The sequence below is a fragment of the Aptenodytes forsteri genome, unplaced genomic scaffold, assembly GCF_000699145.1.
Source record: "Aptenodytes forsteri isolate BGI_AS27 unplaced genomic scaffold, ASM69914v1 Scaffold2, whole genome shotgun sequence".
NCBI classification, from domain to species: domain Eukaryota; kingdom Metazoa; phylum Chordata; class Aves; order Sphenisciformes; family Spheniscidae; genus Aptenodytes; species Aptenodytes forsteri.
In genome coordinates this window covers 2,712,900-2,734,219 of record NW_008795695.1, presented here as the reverse complement: position 1 = coordinate 2,734,219, position 21,320 = coordinate 2,712,900, and positions in this window count along the sequence as shown.

Sequence of the window (21,320 nt, the reverse complement as noted above, 5' to 3'; positions counted from 1 at the left end):
CCCAGCTCACCAAATTCCTGTAAGCTGTTTGCAAACACTTCATTTCAGAGCAAGGTATATTAGCACAAACTATTAATCTGATATTTTTGAACAATAAATAGATGTTCTTTTATATTGCACCCCTGATCAATTCAAAAGACAAAAAGGAAAACATTCATCAAATAAATTATTCATTAGAAATTAGTCACCAAGTTCTAAGAGTAGAGGGCCTATATATACATTTATGGCTAGTTTGTAAGTGCATTGAAACTTTGAAAGTGCCTCTGGAAACTCTTGACATCAAAAGATGAGTTTATGTATTTTACAAATTGATGGGGAACTTTAATTCACATAGCTGGAGACACTTGGCTTAGGGTTACTTACATACATGTATATTTCCCTTATAACATAGTCTTCATTCTAGTATTTTTCTTTCTGGAAGTTACCATTGGCTAAATTATCCTGTTAAAAAAAATAGAGAGGGAGAGCAAGACACACAAAAGCTCCTTTCTGCATTCTTTTATTTCAATGACATTTGAATATGCCATTTGGAAAATGGGATAGAAGATCTAGACTGTGAATAGCATTTGCACTGAATTTCAGACTATATATTAAATATTCTAGAATGATCTTAAACCAAACCTAGAGAGGAAAACTTCACCATTAAACTGCTCTACAAATACATATTTTCATTTAATCTTCCTCATACTGCAGATTAAAATTTATAGAAGTTCATTAGTAGCCAGTAAACTCTTAGACTGTGTGAAATGGTTGTTGTGTGACCTCTGTGGTGTGACTACTGATCGGACTTTTAAGTGAGAGCAAACAGAAAAAATATATAATTGTATATATGTAGACATATACACGTATATATGTACATCCATACACACACGCATGTGCGTGTGTATATATACACCTGTGTACACACAGTTTCTCAAGTCTTTCTTCCTGATGAACTACCACTCAGCTGAGGGAAAAAAAAGCAAACCTAACAGCAGGTTATATGGTCAGCACTGACTGCCTGCTGGAGCAAGTGCACAGTAGGCCCAAATAATACTAAATAAGACAGAAATCAACAAAAAATTTCAAACCAAAGAAAGGAAATAATACTTTACATAAGTAAAACATTAAATGTAAGCCAATTTCAAAATTATTTTATTGGAGGAGTTCACAGCACAAATGCAAAATCTAGAAATTTTAATTGACAATACAGTCCTGTCAACATGCAGTATGAATTATTAATACATTTCATTTCCTTGTATTCTTGGAGAATTCATTTTCTTCCAGTAGCCCAAAACCACCTCATAGAAAAACCATCCACCTCCATATGGGGTAAAACACTTAATTCTTTTTATGGATCTCTCTACCTGAAGAGAAAATAGTTTGATGTTCCTGAATTCAGGCTGCTTGTTGGGGGTTTTTTTAATGTTTTTCTCTCCCTACTTGTATTTTATCAGATGTTTACACTTTAGGATTTCACAGAGTCCCAGTGGACATACACAGATTTTTTAAAAAGTCATTAGATTCTCTTTCTTTCCCTTGGAGGCCAGGGAAGTTTTTCTTGGATGCACTACAATTATAGGGTTGCCATTAACATGATTTTCATATGAGAAAATATGCTTACAACATGAAGCCTGCTCATCTCATCTTTAAAAAAAATGTATGGAAACATTTCTGTAGAGTTGAGTTTGCACTGAATTTTAGAGATTGTTAACTTTGAAAATACTGTTTTTCTTGAAGTGTATGAAGATGAACTAATTTTCAGAGAGAGTGCTAGCTGGAAAATAGAATATTTATGCCATGAGGGTAAAAGAAATACAATAAAATCCCTGTAGATTCTTCTGTCATTCTCTTCTCCACCTTGATGAACCAGGATCCACGTCATCTTAACTAAGGGCCCCATCAGAAAGTCAGAATGGTCAGCGAGTACAGGCACTTGGCATGTGTTTATATAAGTATGTATACACGAAAGATTTCTCCAGAATGGAAATATTTCTGGAAATGCTTAAAGCATTAGGCATTAAGCTTTAGGCTGCCCATTGAGAATTTTCTCTTTGAAAAGTAAGGATCCTGATGACGTCTGGGTATATGGGTCCACAACTGCTTCTCACAATGGCAGCACTGGCTTACACGCCTGCCTCTTCCCCTAGCAGCACTCTTGCCTGCTCCTTCCTTGTACCTCTCTGTAGTACCTCACCACTGTGGGGGAACCATGCAGAGGCAGTCCTTTTACCTCTCACTTTTCTTCATGAGGGGAAGAAATGAAAAGGATGTTCAGGAGAAGAAGAAACTTGTTTTTCTGACGTGTGAAAAAGATGCATAGAAACATACCCAGAAATTGCATACCCAAAAGTACACAGAAATACCCTTCCATGCTCAAATATTTTAGTTCAGGTTGACTTAGTATCTCAGGAGTTAATCAGTTCCAAGACAGAAGCATAAACAAGAGCGAGTTTAGCATGGAGTTTCTTTTGCAATTGGAAAAAGACTTGAAATTCATTCATCTGGTTAATGAACAGAACCAAGTCACTGCAATTATTTACTGTTATTTCTTCTGTACCACAGTTTGCACTGCAACAAATACAAAATATTAGTTATTCACACAGAAGAAAATGGAGAGGTGTCATGGTTTAACCCCAGCCAGCAACTAAGCACCACACAGCCGCTTGTTCACTCCCCTCAGGGGGATGGGGGAGAAAATCAGAAGGGTAAAAGTGAGAAAACTCGTGGGTTGAGATAAAGACAGTTTAATAGGTAAAGTAAAAGCTGCGCATGCAAGCAAAGCAAAGCAAAGCAAATGTGAGAAGCAGAAAAGGCCTTGACTCTGTGTAAGCCCTGCTCAGCAATAGCTAAAACACCCCTGTGTTATCAACACTGTTTTCAGCACAAATCCAAAACATAACCCCATGCTAGCTACTATGAAGAAAATTAACTGCATCCCAGCCAAAACCAGCACAAAAGGGTCCAATGCCTCCAACCCAACTAGGGTTACTATGGAAAACCTTAAAAAAATATATACTTTAGGTTTCTGTTTCAGATGATATTAGTAAGATACCCTGTATTTTATAAGTGGATGACAGTACAGTCCTAGTATCTTAGCAAGATCATTAATTATGGAACAGCACAATAATAAAAAGAATTTAAAATAATTTTTGTATGTTAACAGACACAAAAAAAAAGATTAGCAATATTTAAACATAAATAGGAGTACAGAAGCAAAACAAAACACTGCTTGAGAAAAACTCTTACAGTTAACACTCATTATATTAGCGCTACTTGATTAGTCCTAAAAAGAACTGGTATGATCTGATGGAGTATCAGCTTCCACCTCCCTAAATGCTCCATTAAATAAACAGTAACTCTGTAACCAGCTCAGCTCAGCATTTACTATCACACCATAATATGTGTGAATTTTACAATGCTGAGGCTTTTGTTCAGCAGTCGACCTCGTTTCAGCAAAGAATATACATCTAAATGTAATAAATGCAGATGATTTTCCTGAACTATCAGTCAATGTTTGATTTGCATGCAGATTCAGAGACTAGTATTAACCATTGCATGTTGATGTATGCCTCTGAAAATCTCAGGGTCATACTGCTGATTCAATCACCTTTCAAAATATCTTTATATTCAGGTTCACTGTCTCATTCTGAAAGCTTCCTAAGTCAGCAGCAGCGCGAGGGTGTGCCTGTTACAAAAATATTTTAGTAAATGGGAGAGAAGGGTCAGTCAATTCAATTTAAAAACAGCAGTAATAATGGTTATACCCTCCTCAAACTCAGACAGGAGCATTCTTCTTCACATCTAAGCCAAATAAATATAATTTTGTCAGTAGTTGTGAAATTCCACAGGCTTTGTGTTCACTTGATCATAGACCAGATCTCAGGGGATGTCTGGGCTGCCCTTGGCCTGAGCGGGGCTGAGCTGGGTTTACCAGGCGCCCCGTGGCCGAGTGCCCATTGCCCAGCCTGTCTGAGCTCCAGCGCTGTGAGTGCCGCCGGGGAAGGGGCTGACAGCCGGACAAACAGCCCTGAGGATATTGGGAGGCTGCAGGGAAGCTTTCACCCCTTCCCTGGTAACAGGTGGGGATGGGAAAACACATAAAAAGAAATCCAAGTGTACTCCAGCACTGAGGAGGAGGGGACCATGAAGATCACATTCATCCTGGCAAAGACACTGATGAGTGGCTGTGACAGCCCCCACCTCTTTGCTTGGGGAAGGCTCAAACACTTGACCATCAGACCTAGAGAGTTATTGGATGGGGAGGCATAACACACAAAAAAAGTTATCTTATTTAACAATTTTAATGGCATTATTATTAATGCTTTTTTGTACTACTTTGGACTGTGTTTGTATTGCTGGACTAGTAACAACTGTCATATTGTCAGGTCTTGATTAGGTCTTATGATTTTTTGTTACGTTAACAATAAATTCTTGTTTCTCCCTCTGCCGCGTATGGTGTATTCTTTCTTGTCTATAATAATAATTTGTAACTATGTACATCTTGGTTTATTTTATTGAACAATAGCTCAAATGAACTGCATGTCCCATTGTGTTAGGTTCTGCGCATAGACATCAGAAGAGCTGGAAGTCCAAAGTTTCTATCTTATTAGATACGATAGGCAAGGGACAGGATAAGACATTAAGAAAACAAACATTTAGCGAACTGAGGAAAAAAGAGATTAAATGAACTGCCTTATAGCAAAAAAAAAAAAAAAAAAGAATTATAGAATAAAACAGAAGTAAAGGTTCTAAGTCCTTATCCAGAGCTATGCCTGTGTTGTCACCTCCAGTCTCACAGCAGTGAGAAATTAAAAAATGATTCAAAATCCTTGTGCTTTAACATGATACAGTCAACATCTACTTGCTGAGAAGCTAGTTTGATGCTTTGTCTCCTGTATCTTTTAATCCTTATTAAATATAAGGTATTATTAACTGGCCTTTTCAAATATAAGGTCAGTTTAAGAAGTTTGTGCTTCATCACCATAACTAGCTTTTCATACGTGACAGCTTGTCAGCTATGAAAAACTCAAATTATGTTCTCCGCAATAGAGAAAGAGACTAAGTTAGGTATGAAATTTTGTGGTAGAGGAGCAGAAGGCCTCTATTAAGACTTGCAAAGGCGTGACCCTTTCGAGGCAGTCAGCTGGATCTAGTTTGACTTGGGTGGGACTGTATCAGCACACACCAGCAGCTTGATCATCTGGTTAGGGCACAAAACAGACCTCTTTACCCTACACATTTAGGTGTCCTTTCAGGGGCTGAAATCACAAATAAGGATGGAGGAAAGCCTTGCCTTGAGACAGGCTGAGAACAAACACCTGGGACACAGGGTTCACAGTGCTCCAGCTTTAAATGTACCCAGTGTAAAGAGGAACATGCACCTTAAATGCCCAGCACGTTGGGAAGCGGCTGTTTCAATTTCAGCCCATACTATTCTGAGCAGCGCAGTCTTTTCAGAGACTGGGTCTTTCCTGCTCAGAGGTGGTATCACAGGACAGTGTGAAGCTATTAATATCCACCTTCCCTGCAATGTGAGCGAGTGTAAAGAACTTACCTTGGTACTCTCCAGAGTTCCTGCAGCAGCTGTGCTGAAGAAATGGGTGAGAAAAGAGGGAATTCCTGTTGATTACCTTGTAGCCAATGAGTTCTGACAGAGCTAGAGATGGTCAGTCGTGCTCCCAACTAAACCCAAGGGTCAGTGAGAGCGGCTGGGACACCCCCACTCTGTATCTAGAGTCCTCTTATCCATACAAAGAGGGATGGATCTAATGGCTGTGCCATCTCATCATTCTCTCTTCACTAACAGGAAATCACACACCAAGTGAACAGACCCTGACATGGCCTAATGTTGGATCACAGAAGAAGAGGTTATTTTCTGACTGGAAAAAGAAAGGAAAAAAAACCACCCAAAACTTCTTTCTTATGGAACAACTCTCTTTCCAGCAGCTCACTATGCAACTTTTCTTTCTGCCTTCCTGCTCCATTTTTTTCCTGCTCCATTTTTTACATAACACAGTATGCATGTAACAGAAATTGTTTTGTATCTCTAGCTAACATTTTGTATACACTGCATTTCTATTTAAGTAATTGGGAACGTCATTAAGATAATAACTAACTAGGCAGTGAAAACTTTTCTTCTCCTTCTATTCAGCCCCCTCCCCCCCCCATGCTGCTGCACAAGTGGAGGATGTGAATTATCTTTAACAAAAGGTAAAAATCATTCTAGTGAACATTAAAAAAACTAAATGGGTTTAAATTAGCATCCTATGTCAACTCTTGCATACTAGTAAATTTAGTCATTAAGATAATAACTAACTAGGCAGTGAAAACTTTTCTTCTCCTTCTATTCAGCCCCCTCCCCCCCCCATGCTGCTGCACAAGTGGAGGATGTGAATTATCTTTAACAAAAGGTAAAAATCATTCTAGTGAACATTAAAAAAACTAAATGGGTTTAAATTAGCATCCTATGTCAACTCTTGCATACTAGTAAATTTATTTTAGCTTAGCAAATATAGCACGGTCTGTTCAAAATATATGTACATAAAAATCTTAGGCAAGAGCTTCACTGAGAGGTAAATGTATTTATAAGCCATCAATGAACATAAAGCACCAACTGTGGGGCATACAGCACTTCATCTTCTGCACACAGTTTTATTCCTATCAATGCAAGAGGAACCTCAGAGAGATTGCAGTATAAGGAATAGGTTATACCTGTATAAAGACAGATCTACTGAAGTTAAGTGCAAGACATAAGAGAAAATATGTATGGTGAATAAGTATTAATAGTGAAGAGTGTCCATTATCCTTTCCATGCCTGTGGAAACAGAAAGAAAACCTGCTTCCGGACTCCTTAAATGTGGATTCAATTTGGTTCCATTAGAAAAGCAAAGCTTTGATAAAATTGCTACTAGTCCTTGAACGCACTGAAGCAATTTACTTCCCTTCACTCTCAGTGGATTCCACAGCATATCCGACATGGTCTTTCTAATTTTGGTTGTAATTGTAGGTGGTAAAATCTGTGATGGCTATTTAACAATGCTAGGGACTGACTTAACTCAATTCACTTATGTCATGTTGGGACGTCTAACAACCTATCTGGGATTTTGCAAATTCCTATTTTCATTCTCATGCAACACTGGAAACCTTAGCACAGATGGTTCATCTTTATAATACTGTAATTGAATGTGTATTATCTCAGATGTTTTGGCAGTTCTGGATGGTCTGAGGAGGTTGGCTGGCAAAAGAAGTCAAGCTGGTACAAGGAAGCAATTATGATATTTATTTCTGAAATATTTTGTAGTGAGCGATGAATCTATCTTAATCCATGTGCAAGTACAGATTTTTCTCACTGAAGAAATTAAACTGTTAAGAAAAAAAAACAAAACAAACCATCCATATCTATCTGTCTGTAACTAACAAGCTGAAAACCTTTGCTTTGGGAAAATGCTGTCTTTTCATACTATGACAGAGTAACATGTAAGAAAACCTTTGCTTTGGGAAAATGCTGTCTCTTCATACTATGACAGAGTAACATGTAGTGGAATATAAAAATACAGAAGAGAAGCTGCACCTAGAGGCTATATGTAAGTAGTGTACATTCATCCCAACTCAGATCTAATAAAACCTTAAATTATACTGCTATTGTATTTTAACCTTAACCAAAATAACCTATGAAATCCAGATATATGATATATCTTCATTTACAAGCCGAAATTTCTTTTAAAGGCAATTATAATTCCTTGCAGTTCTAAATGCAGCATGATGTGATGGCAGCTTGTGTACTAGTGCAGTGGCACAAAGGTGGCAAGGAGAAGAGACTGTAACTGTCATTGCAAGTTTCTGTTATATTCTAATATATTCCTGATTAGCACATCCTAGCACCCACCCATGGGATTGACAATCTTTTCTTAACAGACTCCTAGTAAGAGGCAAATAAACAGTGATCAATTTGGCTATGAAGATGACACAGGACAGAAATTATATTTAATGTGAGTTGTAACTAATTTTTAGAGAGTATTTGGTATTACTAAATACACTGGATTTTTTTCTAAACACCCTTGGCTACAAGGAGACAGCAACTTCCATTACTATCTTAATAGTATTACCTACTGCAATGTTTTCAGGGTATTGAGAGATATTCACAGTGCATTTTACTTCTAGAAAATCACAGCCTGATTTGAACTCACTTGAAGTGATATGAGTGAGGGTTAACAAAAGAAAGTGTACAAATAATCAAAGGTCCACAAATTAGCCATTTTTTAAATAGGGACCTGTGATTTTACTGTAGTAAAGAGATTGTTAAGACACGCATATTACATGGTCATTCTGTAAGCAGGTCTAGCAAGAACCAATTAAACGGAAATCAATTTAAAAATAAATCAACCCTATTCCAATAGATAAGTTTGTTCCAATAGAAATTGTAAGTCAAATTAAATAGTTTAACCTCTTTATTATGGCTTCCTGCAATCACAGTAGTAGCCCACTGTGTACTAGAGGCCTAATCCATATTATTGGAGAAACTCAAAATAGTGCTCAGCTAGCTTGCACAATCACTGCTGACTAACCGCCATACAGCACAGTTCCACCCAGCCAAGATTAATTGCCAATAGAGGGGGTATGAGAGACTCTTCGCCTACCTTATCACAGAGAGGCACTGTGCCCGTACCCTCAGACAACCTGTATATATACTTATTGTAGTCTTAAACTGCTTCCATAAAAATTCAAATTGAGTATACATTTACAAAGCCTGGCAGCCCACCATCGCATACTCTTCCAGTCCACCCAACTAAGAGGGCACATCTGCCTGAGGCAGCAGTTGCTCAGAAGAACTCAAGTACCGCCAAAATATTCTGATGATGCATACACTCTTGTCCAGCACACTGCTATGATCTGCTAAATGACTGAAGTAAAACATACAAATTCAAACACAACCTGTCTGCCTGACACACTTTTGAAGTCAAAGCCATAGGGTTGTTATGACCACAAGTATGGTAAGAACTGGAAGTCATGCAATAGGGTCATGAATGAATAGGTCCATGAATGGTCCAAGGCCCCAAGAAAGGGTCTGCACATAGAGGAAAAAAGAAGAAGCAGTATTCTTCTCATGTTTGTCTTTTTCATCATGCAGGTTTGACAGAGAAAAACTTACATAGTGGAATAAATATCCAATTACATAAATTGAGCTTAATCCATCTATAAGGCTACTCTAAAAAAATCCATAAAAAGACAAGATGCAGGGAATATAATTTATTTGAACTCTGCAAAAATTCCACTTCAGGCAGGGCTTTGCAGCACACCTAGATGCTACATGGTTGTCGGTAAAATTAGTGAAATAGAGCCTGAGAGGAAGGAAATTAATTGCTTGCAGAAAAAAGAAAATGTTTCAGTGACAGCTTTGTCTTCAGTACTATAAGAATAGGCCCACACTGTGCAGGTCAGAATTCCAAAGGAATATTTGGGAAAAACAAAACAAACAAAAACCCCACTGAAACCAAAAAACTCCACAAAGAACAGCTTGGTTTAGTACAATTTGTCAATTATACCTTTCAGTGGCTTCACCGTTAATCAAGGCTGAAGAATGGAAAAGGTGAGAACACAGGGTTTACCCTCCTCTGCTTCCTTTCTGAAATCCGTTTTTAATAAATCACATTGCAGGCCCATCAGTTTTCACCAGCACACCAAGGTAAGGCAGGACCAGGACTTCACTGAGAATTTGAGACAGCTACCATCAATGTGCACACTCAGGTCAGTGGCTTCACCGTTAATCAAGGCTGAAGAATGGAAAAGGTGAGAACACAGGGTTTACCCTCCTCTGCTTCCTTTCTGAAATCCGTTTTTAATAAATCACATTGCAGGCCCATCAGTTTTCACCAGCACACCAAGGTAAGGCAGGACCAGGACTTCACTGAGAATTTGAGACAGCTACCATCAATGTGCACACTCAGGAAGACCGTAACAGCTAAGCAGGAAATCCAGCCTCTGTATTTCCTCCTGTTCCCACTCAAAATTAGGAATAGAGTGACAAGATATATCCAGAAATATGAAGAATTTTCAGTGACAGCTTTGTCTTCAGTACTATAAGAATAGGCCCACACTGTGCAGGTCAGAATTCCAAAGGAATATTTGGGAAAAACAAAACAAACAAAAACCCCACTGAAACCAAAAAACTCCACAAAGAACAGCTTGGTTTAGTACAATTTGTCAATTATACCTTTCAGTGGCTTCACCGTTAATCAAGGCTGAAGAATGGAAAAGGTGAGAACACAGGGTTTACCCTCCTCTGCTTCCTTTCTGAAATCCGTTTTTAATAAATCACATTGCAGGCCCATCAGTTTTCACCAGCACACCAAGGTAAGGCAGGACCAGGACTTCACTGAGAATTTGAGACAGCTACCATCAATGTGCACACTCAGGAAGACCGTAACAGCTAAGCAAAAACCCCAGCCACTGTATTTCCTCCTGTTCCCACTCAAAATTAGGAATAGAGTGACAAGATATATCCAGAAAGTTATGAAGAATTAGGGTAAACTTCTCCTAATCACTAACTGGGGTTATCAGTGAAAAGTATCAGATCAGGAAGTCTACACACCCTCCAAAAATAATCATTTACACAGATATCTGCCCACTCCCCCAACGCAGCAGCACAGAAAGTTAAGGTTTCCTATGGTATCTATCTAACATTTCACTCTTCTCCAGGTCAGCATGATAGATCTCTCTCTCACTTGCTTTTCATTGTTTTAAAAAAAAAAAACTATTTTCTGCCAGCAAATTACTTTTTTTTGGTTTCACTTAAACTTCTCCTACTCTCTTTTATTCTTATTTCTCTCACTAACCTTCTAATACATCTTTTGCCTAACTCTACACTATTTTACTAAAGGCCTTCTGCTAATTCCCTCACTCTTCCCACTCCTTTTCAGAATAAAATGTGATTAAAAATTATCAAACCCATAATTCTTGCCCCCAGTACAGATTTCCTGATGATTTATTATGTCAGCTTTACCTCCTCTCCCCTCCTCTACTTTTTCTTTTTTGACTCTTGACTTTTTGTGACTGTAATTCTGTTTCCTCAGCCTCCTCAGGGCTTTTAGATACTCCAGCAAAACAAGCTGCAGTATCCAAACAAAAAAGCTTGTTGTTTAACAAAAAGCTTGCCTGTTACAGTCCCTCTACCAATAACTCATTTTCTTAGAAACAAGAAAGTTATAACAACACCTAAACATACTTACCTCTGGGAAAGAGTGAAGTTGCAAGCACCAGCCATTTGCAAAACGGTCACACCTCACCTGCACTTGTTTAACACCTTTGAAGTTATAGTGCTGCCTTCAGAAAGGCCTAGTAAGGAAAAAAAAATCCTAGAAGAGGTTAATTCTGCAGTTACAGATAGTTAAGGATGTTCTCAAAAAGATGTTTTGGGGAATACTGCTACTAAGTTAGTGTTTCCTTTGTTGTCTGTTATGTTACTTAAGCATTTCTACGGAAATTTGGGTGGTCTGGTACAGGGAAGAAATTGTCTCTATTTTCTGAACAATAAGCTAATTCATGGTTGCCCTTTCACATAGAAGTAACTGGCAGCACTTCAGAGCAGTATGTGTCAACAGACAGCATAATCTGTCAAGACAACATAGGTTTTTTGAAGCTAAGCATAGACATTCTGTTTCTCATAATTTGATAAAGAATTCAGAATTCTTTGGGGTAAAGTTAACAATATCACTATTATTGATAATAGGTCTGCTTTGTCTAGCTTGCCACTTAAACGTCATACAGAGAACGCAACCTCTGCCCAGGATTTGGCTATTGCCCTCATGCTCAGACAGAGGTAACAGTTCAACTACTAAACATGTGATCAGTAATATTTGTATTGCAAGAACTGAATGCTCTCATACATTAAAACACAAGCATACTAACACTTCATAAAGTGGCAGCAAAAAGGTTCTCTGCCACAAGACCCAACAAAACCCACTTTTAATCTAAGGTTTAAACCTTGCAAACACTTTATGCTTGTTCTTTCATTTATTGCGAGTAGTCTCACTGAAATCAGTAAGATAAATGGGTCCATAAATCTTTAGCATAAAATAGACAAGGAGAGGAAAAGAAACATTACTCTCTCCTGGCAATTGATTTGCTCAATCCAAGCAACCGGCACCCAAAGTGGAAATTGGATCCTCTGACCCCTAATCCAGCACTTCAGCCCTTCTTTCTGTCAGTCTTCTGCTCTCCCACTTAAGACAAATTATGAACTACAAGGAGCTTATCTCCCAAGGATCTCATACAAAATACAACAAAATCAATTTGCAAAGAGTACAATTAACCTACTTGTAGCACTATATTTTTCTCAGCTGAGAAACGTGCTTAACCTGAATCAGCTGAATGATCAACATCTTATTGCTTTAACATGTTGGCAATGGACACTTACCCAATTCCCATCTCCAACCCCTTTTTTTTTCCTTCTAAGCCTTTAACCCAAGTCTGAGAATGTATAAACTTCTTATCTCTCTGTGAATTTTCTCTCTGACTTTCCAGGCCCTGGCAGCCCTGACTGTCCCTGCCCACCCCTGGAGCGCCCCCCCGCCCATGACCCAGGACCCCATGTCAGCCTCCCGGGGGCTGTCAGCCCCTGCCCCAGCAGCACCTTAGATGAGCCTGTGCCCATCTTAGCTGCACCCACAGACCAGGTTGATCCTGACTTCCTGGCTTCGCTTTGGCCCTGCATCAGCCCTACGGGCTCACTGGGGCTGGGGCTGCCCCAGCTGCCCCCTTGGCCGCCCTGCTCCCGGCCTGGGTGTGGTGGGAGAGACCCTGGCTGCCAAACCCTCCCAGGCCCTACATGGGTCCCCCAGCGCCCCGGCGCCAGGGAGCTGCCAGCCCTCATGACACCTTGACGCTGGCTATCTTTCAATAGCATCAGAGAAATGGAATACTAACTTCTAGTTGCTTTGGTGTATTTGAGGGTTTTTTTTTTACTTAGTGGAGTTAGCAGTAAATTCCTCAGTAATAGATAGAGTGGCTTCAATTACTTTTATGCCTCTGCATTAGTGCTTCCCTCTCATGCCTGTATCCAGCAGATAGAGAGCGGTAGCTTCAGAAATCCTGGACTGATGCTGGAATCAACCTCACAGAAAGTAATCACTTTCCTTGGTCACATAGGCAGCACGTTCAGGTCCCCATCCTTCAGCATAAGACAAAAACATGGATCCTTCAGATGGCCATAGGATGTTTCAACTTAAGGAGTTTATGTTGTCTTGGTGAAGAATACAAGTGACAGTGTACATGGCAGTGATACTATAGCTGTGTATATCACCAGGTTGTGCAAGTGGTGTTTATTTGTTTTCCTTTACTCACAGAAGAAAAATCGTATTTTACAGAGTAAATACCTTTAATTTTTCAAAAGATACTACTTTCTACTGAATATATACTTTACAGAGAGAAGGATAGGACAAAATGCTGCAGCCGGGCATGTCATGAATACCAAGAAGGGCAGAACCATTACTCCAGTGCAACAATTAATACTTGCATCCCATTAGGGAATGGCCTCATTACAAAACTTGTCTATAATGAAAAGCTTTGCATAGGAAACCTCTAATATACATCACCACTTTCATTCTGCCCTACTTATCACACAGTAGTTTGAATTTCATTGCAAGCACCCTGTCAATTAAACTTGCAGTACACTAAGCGCAAGGAGTCATTACATTCTCCAAATTCTTTTATTTTTAAAGATATCTGTAGTTCACAAATCCATTTGAAAGCAATTATTTAAAAAAAACATAATGTTTATTTTTTATTGCTCTGGAAAGTGTCACAGCAGTACATACTTCTTATTTTTTGTGGTTAAAGATGATTTAGTCATTAGGAAACAAGTAAATGATTACTTTTTTCCTCACTCTGTGATAAAAATAAGTGCCAAAGTAAAATTCGTTCATCATGTCATGAACTAAGACAATGAAACTCCTTTTTTAATTTGAAAATAGTAACATATAATTTCTCCCTCACTAGTTTAGTCCCAAAAGATGGCATTTGCTTAGTAGAAAAAGCTTTTCTTTCTAATTCAAAACTTTTTTGTTCACCTTATCATCAGAGTGCCTGAATGAATTATAGAAATTTGTTTCCTGACCTGATCACCCCGCTGCCAGATGTGGTTCATTCTGCCTTTTCAGCAACACCATAGACAATGCTTTATATTGGTACTGACTGTGGATGTGTTTCATTGCTTTGTTTTGTTTAATCTGACTGAAAGATAGTTTCATCTTTTTTGCTACATAAAGGATTTTTACAGAAATCTAAGTATGGCACTAAGCTCAATTTAGAGGGTTTTTTTTTTTTTTAGTAAGTGTTTAATAAATCACCAATGAAGTTTTAACCATATGCCCAGACATATGCATTTTCCACATAAGAATGAGCTTACTAATATAATTTGTTTTTCAGGATCTGCTAGGGCTCAAATGAGAAAGTTATCTTTTGCCAAGAATGCAAAGTGTAAGTAAGTGACCCATTTTTTTTCCATTTGTTTATTTTTTTGGTGCAGTGTTATCTGTGTCTAATTTAGCAATGTCATGGGTAAATAAATTGTCCTTATCAAGATACCTGAATATACTTTTAAATATTTTTTCTTGTATTTTGAGTAACATGTCTGAAATACATCAGAGCATGATATATAGTGGCAAGGCTGAATTTTAAAAAGTTGAGTCTGTTTCTGAAGATGTCATACGTTATCTTTGCATTATCAGTAATTTCCAATAGTTGTATTTACTGGTCACCTGTAAATTAAAGGGGGCCCTATCTTGCGGCCAGTGCACTGAACTGGTTGACTCTCGAGATATCTGAACTAAATTTATGCATCATTTGATAAAGTCAGGCTTTTTCCGACCAAGGCACATGACTATATGAAAAACTTTCAGTGGCGCTCTGATGTTAGCAGGACACTGAACCAGTTCAGTTTTTCAATAAAAGGAGTCCTTTTCGCTAATTGTTGATGCTGCCACTGACTTTTAGGGAAGCACATGCCTAAGACATCTGCAGGGTCAGAGCTTAAGGATCTGTAGAAGGAAGAAGATACAGCTGTGAAACTTTGATGGGCAAAACATTTTTTTTTTTCCTATGTATGGCCCCTCCATTCTTTGGCTGGTGTTGTTAGAGCTTAGGTGGCACTCAGAAAGCTGATGCTTAGGCATGAATACACAATCTAGCAAGTTTCCACAGGAATGCAGTCTCTTAGGAGGTTTCATTTTATTGGTGGTAAAACAGAGGTCATAGATGTTCCTCTGCCATTTCAGGGAAGTGGCTGAGCTGTATTGTCTGGGGTGTGCTTCGCCCATCCTCCATCTTAGTGGAGTACAAACCAGCACTGCAGTAAACGCCCATTTCATTGCAGACTGTGCCCAACCTGTTATCACCAGTTCCTGGTGGTGCTAACAACACAGTTACAAGACTTTTGGAAGGCTTAAAGTTTGGCAAAACAAGCTAGCTTCTGCTGATAATATCTTTTGCTGGCATATACTAAATACCTTCAAAATGTTGTGCTCATATTCTTCGGAAAAAAAATTATCTTTCAACACTAACATTTAGGATCATAATGGGCCTCAAGCTCAGCTGGAGACTCAGGATGCTAAAATAGTAGTTTTCAATAGCAGTGATGTATTTTGACAGAAAAGAGAATAATAAATTGCAGGGCTGCTTGAGCATTATTCAGTGCTTCTATAATGGGGGAAAAATAATTGATGTGTTTCTTTTTGGCAATAAGACACATAATGAATCAGACACCTTGACAGAAAGACACTTAGTAAAAATAAATGTAACTACACCACTTCATTAAAGTAAAAGTATCTTTACTATTAATATACAAATGGTGAAGAGTGACAAATAATTGATATACTTTAAGCCATACTTTCAATGTCTTTCATAAATACAAAACCAGCATCTGCGATATTACTTCTTTTTACAGTATAGAGATATATATATATACACAGCATTTCATAGGGACATAAGATTTTGAAACAATAAGCAAACTAGCTCCAGTGGTAGCTAACTTATCAATATATAATTCAGGTGGTATATATCGCAAGTGGGCTGTTGACAATGTGTGGAATAACAAAAACAATATATGGTATGCTTTAGCTTATACTGTACACAGCATACAAATACATACTGAGTGCTCATTGTAGCAGGAAAGCTTTTTTTTTTTTTTTTAAACCTTGTCTAAGTAGTTCAAAATTCTTAGTGAGAACTCTACACCATGAGCAACGAAATTATCTTCCTGGGGGGTCTGATTGCTTTATATATTTGTTACTGATCTATAGAGACTCTGAGGGTTTGTTTTCCCCTCCCCCAACCCTGCATTTTAGGTATAAAAATGTAGCCTACTTACACGGTAGAGTTAAAGGATACAGCAGGGCTAATGTTCCCCCTCCTCTGGTTTTCACAGCCCACAGTACCCTGCCTTTTGGCAATGCCCTCCAGCAGCCTCTCTTCTTTCAGTAGCTCCCCATTTCCCTTGTCACTGCTAACGCAAGATGCTCCCAGTATCCGAGCTCTCTCTCAGCTCACTCTTTGGCACCTGTTCTCTCTGGTAGTGGCTTTCCTGAATTCTGTTGGCACTGCATCTGGTCATCTCGCCCGCTCCCAATCTCACCTGTGACTTAAAAGCTGCCAATACAAATTTGGCAGTAAATATTTATTTAATTTCTCTGGGCTAAAAATGGCCAATATTCAAGTTTGTAAGTCAAACATCATGAGGCTCACAATGCCTGTTAAGAGGAAAGATAGACTGGTAAACTGTGATTTCTCAGAACCTGATCCAAAACCAAATTTGTAATAAAAAGGCTTCTTTTTGGCTTAGGTTCAAATAAAATAAAGTAAGAACACATTTATATGCGCAGTGGAAATACTGAAGATCACTTAAAACTTAGCAAGTGGTTTCCCCCAACCACTACACAACTGCTGTCAAGTGGATTGGGTACTCCAGGAAATGATATGAAAAAATCTGAAAAAGGGGGTGGAACCTTTTTAAAAAAAGATTTATTTAACCATGGTAGCTTTGCATTGATCAGCACAAGTATCTGAAGTTAAACAAAGGGATTTAAGAAGAAACATCAATTCTTAGAATGTTTTCATCTTCACCTAAAGAAGTATCGCAATCACAATGAATTATTTAGAGGGATGTTCTATTTCTTTTATTTCTGGGCGTATAGTAATGTATGGGATAGAACTGTGATCAGATATTTTTATCAACGTTTCCTGATCAGTACAAACTCCTGACAGGAAAACCTCCTCTGTGCAAAATGTTAGCAGGAGCCTGGCAGGACATTTAAGTTCCACTTACACCTAGAAGTCGAATTCACAAAGGCAACTCGATCGGCAGAGGACATTCAAAGCCTTGCTGAGATGGATGGATGAAAGTCAGGCCCTTCTGAAGTCAGATTGTGTCTTAAAGCCCAGTGAGACCTGGATTCCACTGTGGCGCTTCTTGCAGTGCTCTCAGCATAGTTCAGTTTGTAATAGGGGTCTTGAGCTTTTTCAGTAAATGGTCTTTTTGGAGGCCCTTTAATCAGAAGTGAATGTCACCCAACAGACACAACAATTACTCTACAAAGATATTACTTCCTATGACAGCTTACACAGAGATGGTGAGGCCACAAGTGACTGCAAAACAAATATTCACTGCAGTTTTACTCCAGAGGTAAAATGGTGGGAAGATGCTCCACATTATCTTTCAGATTTGAGAACAGATTTTAATGTTCTAGGTCTAAGTACCTAAACAGAACTAAGGAGACTTTCTATCTGACTCTTCAACTTGATAAATTGGTCAAAACACCCCTACACACCTCACACCTCCCATGTGCTCCATCTATTTGAATCTTTTCAGCACTAAATCAACCACTATACCCTCACTACAATTGTGATCTCAATAGATTTTTGCAAATTTTGTGTTTAAAATATTTACGTGACTTGAGAATACTATCTCCAGTTTACCTTAGATGAGTATATTTGAGCATATTTGAGCAGAAAAGTATGTCATGGTAAAGCTTTCAAATATTTTAAACAGGCTTTGTAGACAAATTATTGAAGATTTTTCTTTAATAAAGCAGAGTGGCATGCTATCAAAAGGCACAAATACATTTCCATTATCCGGTCTAGGAAACAGAAAAATGGCATGATTATTATACTACAGTTTGATGATTGGCACTTAAATAAATAATCAAAGTACATAACCATCATAAAAAGAAAGCCACTTATTTGGATGAACATCAATACAGAGGCTGAAGACAGCAGGTGGAATTTTCCATACCAGGGACTGTTGTCAAACAGCCTTTGTAGATGACTGTCACTGTGTAACTACATTGTATATATCTATGAAGAGATAGAAAGTAGGCCCAATCCTGCAAGCTCTCCTATGAAGGTACATCCATCCTCCGGCTCACATCGACCCCACTCATGTCAGAGGGGTGCCATATGAGGGGTGGTTTCAGCCACACAAAATTTCTTGCAAGACTGAGGCCTAAATAAATTAATCTTTGTCACATTAGGCATTAGCATCACCAGAATAGTAAATATTTCTGCAACCACAAAAAAATCTTAGAAGTCGAAAAAAACAAATAAACAAACAAAACCAGAAAAAAACTCTCCAGAGTACATTTGTATACTAAATTGTAAAACATTAATTAAAACTTTTGTTACTGTTGTGGTAAATCAGAATGCAGGTCTACTACAGAAATAACAACAAGAAGCTCTAAGTCATTTTACTTAGTTTTCATCCTTATTTTTTGTTGAAGAGAGATTGTCACTGCCACATTCCGCACCATTAATAATTTCAATGGCTCCCTCCCATCCTCATCCCTGGAGTATGTTAGTGTAACAATTCAGATTACTTTTACAAATAGTTATATTTTGTCAACTCTTCCGACATTTCATACTAACACTTAAAATTACTTTTAGACAGTAAAAGTGACATTTATACAGATACCTGTTTTTTTTTTTTCTTTTTAGTTTAGAATAGGAAAAGAAAATAAAGAAATGAAGTTATTCCAGTTCTACACATATCTTACAAATTACTATGCGCTGTCCCTCATTTGGAAATATTTGCAAATACCAGTGTTTTTAAGCATTCTTTTGTGGTTAGTTTTTAAGCATTTTTTTGTGGTTATAGTTTGGCTTTTTCCTGCACAGCATAGAGTCAAAGCACAAGAGATAACCTATTAATCCACAGACCAAAAGGTATGCTTGGAACAGCCCATCAGTAATTTAGAACTGTTTAATTCTCAGCCCTCACATAGCCCAACTGGCAAGAGACTTAACAGCAGGAAGAAAATAAATACTCCTAGAAATAGCTTTTGATTTGTAATCCAATATAGTGGGAAATGCTTTTGCTTCCAATATTGAAATAATTTTACAGTATATTTTACTTGTAAAGAGTAGCACAAGCATATTAATAATAAATGTGCTGACATGACCTCTTAAATTCTCTAATCCCTTCACATTGTAATTAGAGGCCATATTAGGGGAAAAAAAAAAAAGAAAAAAACAAACCCAAAACCCCCAGTATATCACTGTTAGGCCATGAAGGTTTTTTGTGTAAGTCTCAATAAGAAGTACTAAAATTTGAAATGCATCTACAGTTGAGCCAAGACACTGTTAGCTCTGCCCACATTGAATAGGAACCTTGTTGTGCAAATGATCATGCTGGCTTCAGAAAAAGCACCATTTGCCTAGAGAAGCTTGACTTATGTGAATATGCATGGCACCACCTAACTTTGTGATGGCAGGTAGCAGAGGAAAGGATGTTTCCTACCTTCATCCTCATCCTGGTAAAACTACTGCATGAGATGATGTGGGTTGCAGATGTTCAAGCCACACCAACCACATTATTCTCAACTGCTGGAATTTTCCAGGTCCCTTCCTTGCATTTCGATAAAGGGAGAAAGCCCAGCTGCAAATACATACTTTGTAGAAAGAATATATATTCATACATATAAATGAGACATCTGGTTCTTTTAATTATAGGTTAGGGGACAGTCCTGCTCACTGTGTATTTACTCGGAAAGAAACAGGACAGAAATTTAATAGACAAGCAGCTATTTGGTAGTACTGCCTGCCCAGTATGTGGAGCAACAGTGAGAGGTCATAAAGGAATGCCTTCATCTTTCCTTCACCCAGAAGTAGTGCCTCAGCATTTAAAGAAACTTCTTTGCAGCAGTTTTAAATTATTCTCTTTCATGACTTTCATCCCACATTGCTATCTCCTCTTACCCATTCTTTTCACTTTGGTACTGGTTTTGTGGGAACTTGGCCTCTTATCCTAGCCACACCAGTGGTATGCCTCTGCCCTCAACTACTTGGTTCATTGTAGGTATTTCCCAAAGTGAGGAAAAGTTGTAAAAAAACCCATAAAATGACTTGGGTTTGAAAAATAAGAAAGATCTATGAATTAAATATATCCTCCTCAGCTCTTTCAAATGCACTAAAGCTTGGGTGAACAAGGTTAACCCATTTTCCTCAAATTTAAGAACACTCTTACATTTCACTTTCAGCTTTACTGCACAAAAGTCAACCACTTTGCCATGACTACAAAATATCAGCTAGGGGTTGATGACATCCTGTGGGAAATTGGGAAGTGTAAGCACTTGAAATACGAGCAAAATTTAGATATAGCATGGAGAGGATGTAATTTGCTGAGTAAAGGTACACTTAAACCTCAGGTATGATGTAGATGTGGAAAATGTACAAGGTACTCTACAACTTAATCCTGATAAGTAGAATTTTTCAATCTAGTTTTCTATATGGTTTATCTACTTCTTCCAAAGCAAAACTTTGAAGAGTTTGGTGGGTGTGGATATACTTTGCTGGAAAGGAAACAAAACGTATTGTTCCAACTAGTGGCACCATTAAATCAATGATAATAAATACGAATGAATTTTGCATCAGATAAATCAGTCAAATTTCAGAGTGGTGCATGTTAACTAGAATAATAAAAAAGATTATCTTAAGGAATGCTTGACAGGAAAAAATGTATTTATACAAGATGCTATTAATTAATAATTTAAAACTGTTCCTAACTGTTTAGCTAAAGTCCTCCTTTCCATCTGTTTTTAGGGTTTTTTTGTTAAGACAAAGGGTATGAAATCATAAAGGAACAGGTGCTACTTTAATAAGGCCAACTTTTAATATTTCATATACTGATTTGGGGAGAAAATGTATCTACTACACCAAAATGCAGTTCTATCCCTTGACTAAATGGTTAGAACTAAAAGAAGAAAAAATACTGTATATGTATAAATATGTTGGGACCAATAATTTGAGTTTGTGTTTATTGTAAGGTTTCACTTGAAGCCAAGATTATGATCAAAAAA